Source organism: Pundamilia nyererei, unplaced genomic scaffold (genome assembly GCF_000239375.1).
Source record: "Pundamilia nyererei isolate P.nyererei 1_Seehausen unplaced genomic scaffold, PunNye1.0 scaffold00027, whole genome shotgun sequence".
Taxonomy (NCBI): domain Eukaryota; kingdom Metazoa; phylum Chordata; class Actinopteri; order Cichliformes; family Cichlidae; genus Pundamilia; species Pundamilia nyererei.
In genome coordinates this window covers 4,314,386-4,322,437 of record NW_005187428.1, presented here as the reverse complement: position 1 = coordinate 4,322,437, position 8,052 = coordinate 4,314,386, and the positions used below count along the sequence as shown (strand labels likewise).

The following is an 8,052-nucleotide window of genomic DNA, read 5'->3' as shown; positions in this document are numbered from 1 at the left end:
TATATATATATATATATATATATTTGACCACAAAACCCTTTTATTATCCCATGGCTTTTCAAGTATCACAAAAAAATGTATTTATAACTGCGACAATTCTCAGAATTAAATTATTATTAATAATAATAGTCGTTCATAATCATTTAGTTCTACCTTTCGAATAGTGTAAAAAAGGCAATTGTTGTATGAAGTATTCTCCAAATGATCATTTATATAGTAGCAGTAATACATAATTTCTTTTGTGTGTAAAATTGCAATAATCTCTTTATACACACTTGGACATTTTCACATTTCTGAATCGTACATAATTTAAAAAAATATGTGTTTCACATCAGCAAGAATACATGGAGTGTAATATTGTTGTCTTTTGTGTTGCTGTTTCATTTTGCACATTTTGATGCTCGTGTGTGTGTGTGTGTGTGTGTGTGTGTGTGTGTGTGTGTGTGTGTGTGTGTGTGTGTGTGTGTGTGTGGTGAGGCAGCCCTGTGCAGACTGCTGTCTGAGTGTTTGAGTTTGAAGTTTTGAGTATGTGGTTGAGGTCGTGTGTGAGTGCTCAGCGTATTCTTACTAGTGCAACTCAGTGAAAATGAGTCATTCATGAGTACAACACAGCAATAAGCCACCGACACAGTGCTTCATTTGTTAAGTGGATAAATTGGTATTTTAGATTATGTGATTTTGTTTCATTTATGAGCTTGCTGTGATGTTGTGAATTTCATCCAATTTCCTCCTGGCTAATATGAAATCCAGATTGGAGTGATGAATGGGGGCCAAGTCACCACTCACTGTAAATATATTTTTGTGCCATAATAATGAAGCCGCTTTGAATTCTGCTGCTTAAAGCGGCTTCAGTGTGCTGTTAAAAATACAATAAAACTGAGAAAGCCAACATAATGGAAGTTATATTGTATGTCTGAGCTCTCTGGAGAGCTGTCAGGGTTTGGGATTGTGTTGTCCTACTCTGCTGTCTGGGCTTGCTCTACAAAAACGCATGTAGCACTCTTAAGTTGAATGTATTCACAGGTTCACTGTAAACGTGTTTTCTATGTTTAAAGAATGGACATTTTCTAGCACGTTTATCTCACTGTTTATTATGTGATCAGATATTTCTTAACTGCATGTCTGTTTCTATTAAACTTTTTACACTACTTTCCCACTTTTTAGTAAATGGTTGTGTATATTAAAGAAAATACATAAAAAAATTAAACCTGATGTGATTTTATGTCGATCTAAAATGAGTTCAAAGCATCAATATATTGATCCATCCTATAAGGTGCAGGATTCTTACTGAAGCAGTAACACTATGCAGCAGGTCTGCATAGTGTTACTGCAGCGCATCTAAAGGTCAAGGTGAATTCCACCAAAACCTGCAATAAAATGCTTTTCACTGTGCTCGTGTAGGCATCGTAGCGCCTTCAACATTACAGTTAGAAAACTTTTAAAGGGGGCCCTTTATTGCAGTCATGCCGAGTCTCTGTATTAGAAGATGACCAGGCCCCCTGTTGCTCTCCTCAACGTGGAAGAATCCATGAGTGGATCTACAGTGGCCACTACAGGCTGTGGCACACATAGGAGTTACAGTACACGAGAAAGTAGGCCAGGCCTAAACAGAGAGGAGAGAATCTAGAGAAAAAGTCCTCAATGCATGCACACACACACACACAAAAACATATACAAGAATTTTCAGTGTTCTGGTCAACTATATAAGTGCTGAAATTATGTCATAAAAACTAAAAAAAAATTATAAAACGCTGGGGAAAAACCCAAACTATGTATAGATTAACACCTAAGCTGTGTATTGAGGTGTGTTTATCTGCAGCACCACTCCTACTTTATCCGTATTTTATTTTTATGTGGTTATGTTTGGATGTTTCTGCACCGGAACCTTTGTGCAGTCTGTGTCGGTGTGTAGTCCTCGGGCAGTGATTGCAGGCAGGGTGTGAGGGCGGGACTCTGTGATAACACAGCGACCACGAGAACATTCGGTATACTAAAACATACAGACCCATTCGTGTTACAGAGACAATGCGCAACCTCCACGGTTTTGATGCTTGTGTTTGCTTCAGTTTGCTACTGCTTCTGCTCGTGTGTCCTTTCATGTTTGTGAAGCATGCGCTGCGTTCACGCAAAATCTGGCAGCGCGGCATCTTTTCGAAGGGTTGCGCAAGTTATTTTGCTCGTTCGCTTCTACTTTAACAACGTGAAGCTATCCAAAACTACTGTTTCATTTCTCTAATTCGCCGCTTTCTTCACTTTTTAGTTTGCTCGATCACTGCTGCTCTTTGTCTCTCTCTTTCTGTTCATTTACAAACAGTACCCAGCTACAACACAATGACAGGCACATATGCTGATGCTCTTACATTCATATTCCTGCACCAACAAAAAAAAAATCCTGCTTTTTCTCACCCATCTCATCATACATGGAAGCCATTAGTCCATTACCCTGCAGACTACTGAGGACTGGACTTTTTTTTTGTTCCTTCCTGTGTTAATCAGGATGTCAGCTGGGAGTGTCACATGTAATTTATCCACAAAACCACAGCAATTCCACAGAGACGGTAAGTACAGTCATAATGACATAATATTGGACTGGGACAAAGTTTCAAGGCATGACAGAAAATTAGAATTTTCCTCCCCTGTACGTATCCCTCTTTTTTTTTTCCTCCAGACATTCTGTAAGTAAAAAAAATGCTTTACATCATGAGCAAAAGTTTGTGTTTCTTTTTTCCCCTCAATTGGACAACTCTCACATTTGAAAACTGTTTTCTCATGAGAGTTTGTTAGAAGTTTGACACATGTAATATCTGAGCATTGTAAATACTCTTTGTTTTTCTCTTCCTGCCCTAATCAAACGCACTGAGGCTGTAATACACAGCATCACGTGCGAGTGTCTCTCGGCACACATCGTCGGGACAGATGCTTGTTTTATGTACCTGCCAGGCAAAGCGATATTCCAGATAATGCTCAGCTGCACCCACTCGGTTTTTTCTTTTCCAGCACTCATATATTTCTTCAGCTTTTGGTCTCTGCTGTCGCCAAGGCAATTTAGTCCGAGAAAAACTGCAGAATCAGCAACCTCGTTCCACTCGGAGGTAAAATTGGAAGTGTTGAAAAGCCTCGCCTGCAACCCTCCCCCCCCCCGACTATCAAAATACTGTAAATCCCTTTCCTTCAGCTCACCTCCACTCCATCACTTTCTACTGCTCGTCACTGATGAGCTAAATTATGTTGGCTGCATTTACTGTTGGCAACGTTTAGTGAACTGGATTGGTTTGGGCTGGGGGTTTTTTTTGGTTTTTTTGCTCATTTTGTTTGACTACAGTTTCTGCTGACTTCTGCCATGTAATACAGAAAATACAGCACTTGATGTTTATGTAATGTGCATATACTCAGGTTTCCTCGCTTGCAATCACCAAAAGGTTTTAGAATTTCGAGTGAAGTACGACAAAAGCCTCCATACCAACACAAAACCCACCGACATAATGTATGTGTAGTTTTCTTTCTATACTCACAGCCATTCATGTGGTATATTCTCATATCATGTTGACTGTCCCATCTGCACACACACAGCCAGGTTCGTGAGTCATCAACATGTATATGCACACAAACAGCATACCCACACATGCACAGAGTGCAGTGGGTGCACAGCTCGGACATGAATCTCTCTCCATGGAGGCTGGAGGAGTTGGGTTACTCATGAGCCCATAAACATGTGCTGGCAACACTCCGAGGTACTGCACTGTAATTACAAACGTTAGAAACAATATATAAAAGACCCTTTGCCCGACAAGGCCGTGCTCCGCGTTGCAATTAGCATCCGTGTCCAGAATTATCACCTTTCGGCAGCTGCCGCCGCACCGAGTGAAGGCCTTAAATCGGCAGTGTCCTCCTGGGCCCGCGAAATTGTCACATTTGCTCTTTATTCTCTTCTGCGCTTATTTTTTACTTGCGCAATCTGAGATTTGGCTAACAACGCCTACCTCTGTCGCCTCGCTTCCTGTTCCACCTCTACGTGATGGCGTCACATGTGCACGGCGCACGATAACCAAAAAGCTACCTTGTACATTAACTCTGCGCAGCCCGCACATGCCCTCTTCTGCGAACCGAGCATACTGCGCTGCATGTGTAAAAGAAAAAAACGAAAAAAGACTTATTAGACTCACAAGTACGTGCAGATGCACCACTTCACCCACGCACATGACACTGTGGGCTTTCGGTAACACGGTGTGCCAAAGCGTGCACATGTATGCAGCGAGTGGGCGCTACCGGGCGAGGCCGAGGCCACAGAGGAGCTTGTGTGCGTGTGAAGTGTGCGGGTGTGTTGGTGTAGGGTGAGCATGAGGCAGTAAGAGTTGGCCGGTGTACAGGCCAGCAGAGAGGGTGCGGTGTGTTACATGTTTCGCTAATGAGCTTCCTTGGCCAGGCAGAAGTGTAGGGTGAGCTTATTAGTAAACAGGCTACAGAGAAAAGACCCTACAGCCCTCTGCCGCTGCTACTGCTGCTGCTGGCTACTCAACCGATCAGGCTCTCCGTCTCCGCTCCTCTCGATTGTGTTTTTCACTTCCTCTCTGTTTACGTTGCTGTAAATTGTCTCTCACTCCCTCCCCCCCCCCCCCCCCCCCCCCCCTCTGTCTTTCCTTCTCGTAGGCAGTGAGACAGTTTTGATCTCCAAGCGCAAACAGTTTTGGCCAGAGAGAGAAATTATGCAAACACACACTGGCGATTGTAAGTACCCCAACGTGTTAGAAATGTTTTGGGCTTTTTTTTGTACAGGATGATGTATTCTGATGCTGTTGGATTGTCTTGCATTTCAATTTCATTGAGATAGGGGCCTGTAATTAAACGCTGTGCAGATTACGTCTCCGCTTTGTCTACATGTATTTTCTTTCTCTTTGTGAGCCTGGAACAGATTAAAATCATAATGTGTTGGGCCTTTATCCCTTTTTTTAGAAAGGCCAAGGTCCCGATGGCTTTATTAGCGCAGCACATTAAGAAAGAAAAAACAAACAAAACAAAGATAATCTTTTCGCGCACATGCGCAGAAAACACTCCGAACTGCCTGCTAGGCAACGACTTGACTCTCCCTCTCTCTCCCTATGCATGGTCCTGAAACTGTTGGAAAATGGCTTCCACTCTGTGCCTTCCAGCTCTCAGCTCCCTGCCGCCATTTTGTGCATCGCTGCCAAAGTAGTCAGGTAGCAGAAGAACAGAGTAAAGTGGGAAAGAACAAAGTGGGTGCAACTGGATGCTGGGTTCAGGGGGAAAAGGGGGGAATAAAGTCTAATAAACTGTGAAAAGGTGTGCAAATTGAGGAAGAGTAGCGCTCTAATGTACAGTGACAGGACCATTAGCGTGCCTATTTCTTATGGGGAAATGTTTTAATTGTTGTTGGCTGATTAGATAAAAATCAAGCGGCCTCCACTCTGGATCACTTCCAGCTCCTCTTTTCAACAAGCTGACCTCGAGTGGACACCATAAACAGGGCCTTTTTTTTCATAGGGGCAAATGTGCGCTGGCAGTGGCCACAGTTGTGTCGCACCCTTGCGCGTTGCCTCCAAGCCCCGCCTGCTTTCTCTCAACATAACCTGCTGTCTTGTAGCTACTTAAAGCCAGTGAATGGATAAAATCTTTAACCTCTGCTTTTTAACCTGTCTCCACCCTAACCACAGTGCACCGAGCTGGAGCTTCAGCCCATAACTGCGGCTGTATTGTACGGACTTAGTAACCCCAGGCACCACCCTGCAATCTATAGCTATAGTGACTGGCTTCCTGCGGCTCTGGAATTCTGTGTGCGCTCCACGTTTGATTATAAGTGCAGATTTTATTAAAGCCCTTCTCTCATTTACAGCCCACAGACACTAAAGCAGGTGTTCAGTAGGTGTATAAAGCTCTCTTGATCCCCCACTACAAGTCTGAAATGACACACACCATTTCTTTTTTTTTATTTTTGTTTGCTTTGCTTCTGGGACTGTTTCAGGTTAACAGCCCAGTATTGCAACAGCGAGTTAAAGAAAAGAAGAAGAAAAAGTCTGGGGTTGGGAGAAAAAAAATCATACATAATATAATTATTGTAAAGTCATAAAAGCAGAAATTATGTTAGAAAAAGCAAAATCGACCTAAGAAGCAGAGGGAAAAAAGACTTGCTTGAAATTGCAAGGTTGGATGAACCTCATCGCACCAGCTCCAAGAACTTTGTTATACATGTGCGTGTGTGTGTGTGTGTGTGTGTGTGTGTGTGTGTGTGTGTGTGTGTGTGTGTGTGTGTGTGAAGAAAGGGGCTAAAGTGTTCCACGGAAAAACAGCAAACATCAGCTATATTGTGTAAATGACCAGAAAATAAATGAGCAGATTGACACCATTCATCGGGTTGTACCTGTTAATAGCGTCAAGTGTTATAAAACCTCCCTCACTGTATCATTGTGCCTCACTGCTGCCATGTAACTGATTTAGACAGTAGGTGCAAAATATAGCAGAGGTCCCTCTGGCAGTAAAACCTGGCCTATTTAGGCCTGTCACATACACGTTCTCTATGAGACAGCCACTCAGTCAGCGGCAGCTCCGAATGCACTCTGTACCCTTTGACTGCTCACTCCTTAATCTGCCCATGTGCTTGCATATGGGACAGAGAGGCCTCCATGTTGTGTTTGTAGTATGAATTATGAATCCTGTTGCATAACCGCGGCCTGTTTCTAGGGCATATCACTACAACATCTACCCAGAGACCAAAGCTTGAATACATTTACCGGCCTAGACCTCTTGGAAATAATACTGTGAAGCTGTGCCTGCCTGCATTTGTTTATGGTTATATGGAGCAGATGGCCATGCAACAGGGTCATGTAGTCACACACTGGCTGCCTCACTTGTACTGTCACACGCACAAACCCCTATAGGCAGAAACGTAGCAATCTTCAAAGCATTGAAGGCGATTGAAGGCACAGCAGTTCATTCAGTCATTTTTCTTTTATACCTCACTGTTTAGGTGTGGGTAGGTGTGTGTGTGTGTGGGGGGGGGGTATTAAAAGTTGTTATCAGGATATATAACTGTATATTCCCATTTATGCTGGCAGCTATCCTGGAACTGTAGGAACTGGTGCTAAAACCTTCTGCCAAATCAATGCTAACTATGGTTGACTGCGCTGTATTTACAGCGTTAGATTTCAGCGGTGAGCCTGACTAAACGCAGCTGTAGCCTGAGAGTTACAGGCTCTTGAAGGTTACAAACTGTGCAGATCCCCATCTGCCTGCTCTGGCCTGCTGTCTGTCAGCTGAAGTTCATATTCAGGGAGAAAGGTATTTGTTCAACCCTCTAAATATAGCTGGTGACAGATGCCGCTCAAAGGGGCACTGCCCATTTGAAAGGGGCCCTGCGAGCAGGCCGGCGCTGAACACAGTGCATGTAGACGTGCCAGAGCTATAGCCTTCCTCTAATAGACAGAGGCCTTGCAGGTCACCAGCAGCCACATGGCAGTGCACATTTCACCAGAGCTCTTTAGAGTGGCAATACGAAGATTAAGACTTTGACTTCGATGAGCAAAAAAAGGTTACTTTTTTTGTATTTTTATACATTTATTTAACTCGGTATCAACGTAACCCACTATGGGAAACTAACACAGTTCAAGTTTCTTAAGACCTGTATCTATAAAAAATACCAGTGTCCTAAGAAGAAGAAGGTGAGGGAGCATACATAGAAATAACCCCACAAAGCATAACGTGAGGGTTAACATCATTTTAAAGTGAAATCATGCACTTCTGTACCATCTATGCAAAATAAAACCAACCATCCACCTTTGAATAAATAATAAATTCTCATTGTTAAGTGCCCTCTGATAACTGTAATTTTGAATGTCTTGAGCAATAATCTGTAGAGTCATTGAAAACATAGACAGGCACCATTACTCAGGGGGCCCAGATTTGCGACAGTGTCAGACACCTGCTTTCAAGCTTTTTTTCTGGGTAGACCTTTGTCTTCAATTCAATTCAATTCAGTTTTATTTATATAGCGCCAAATCACAACAAAAGTCGCCTCAAGGCGCTTCATAGATACAGAGAAAA

General features: G+C 43.0%; 1 long non-coding RNA gene across 2 annotated transcripts in view; it reads left to right on the top strand.

Annotated features, from left to right (window-relative positions):
* LOC102206444 (uncharacterized) overlaps positions 1-8,052 on the top strand; it is a 49,227-nt gene that overhangs the window by 26,788 nt on the left and 14,387 nt on the right. For both annotated transcript variants that reach the window (XR_311606.2, XR_001290315.1), the window contains one exon: positions 4,648-4,725. This is a non-coding gene — a long non-coding RNA (uncharacterized LOC102206444). The remainder of the gene's footprint in view (positions 1-4,647; positions 4,726-8,052) is intronic.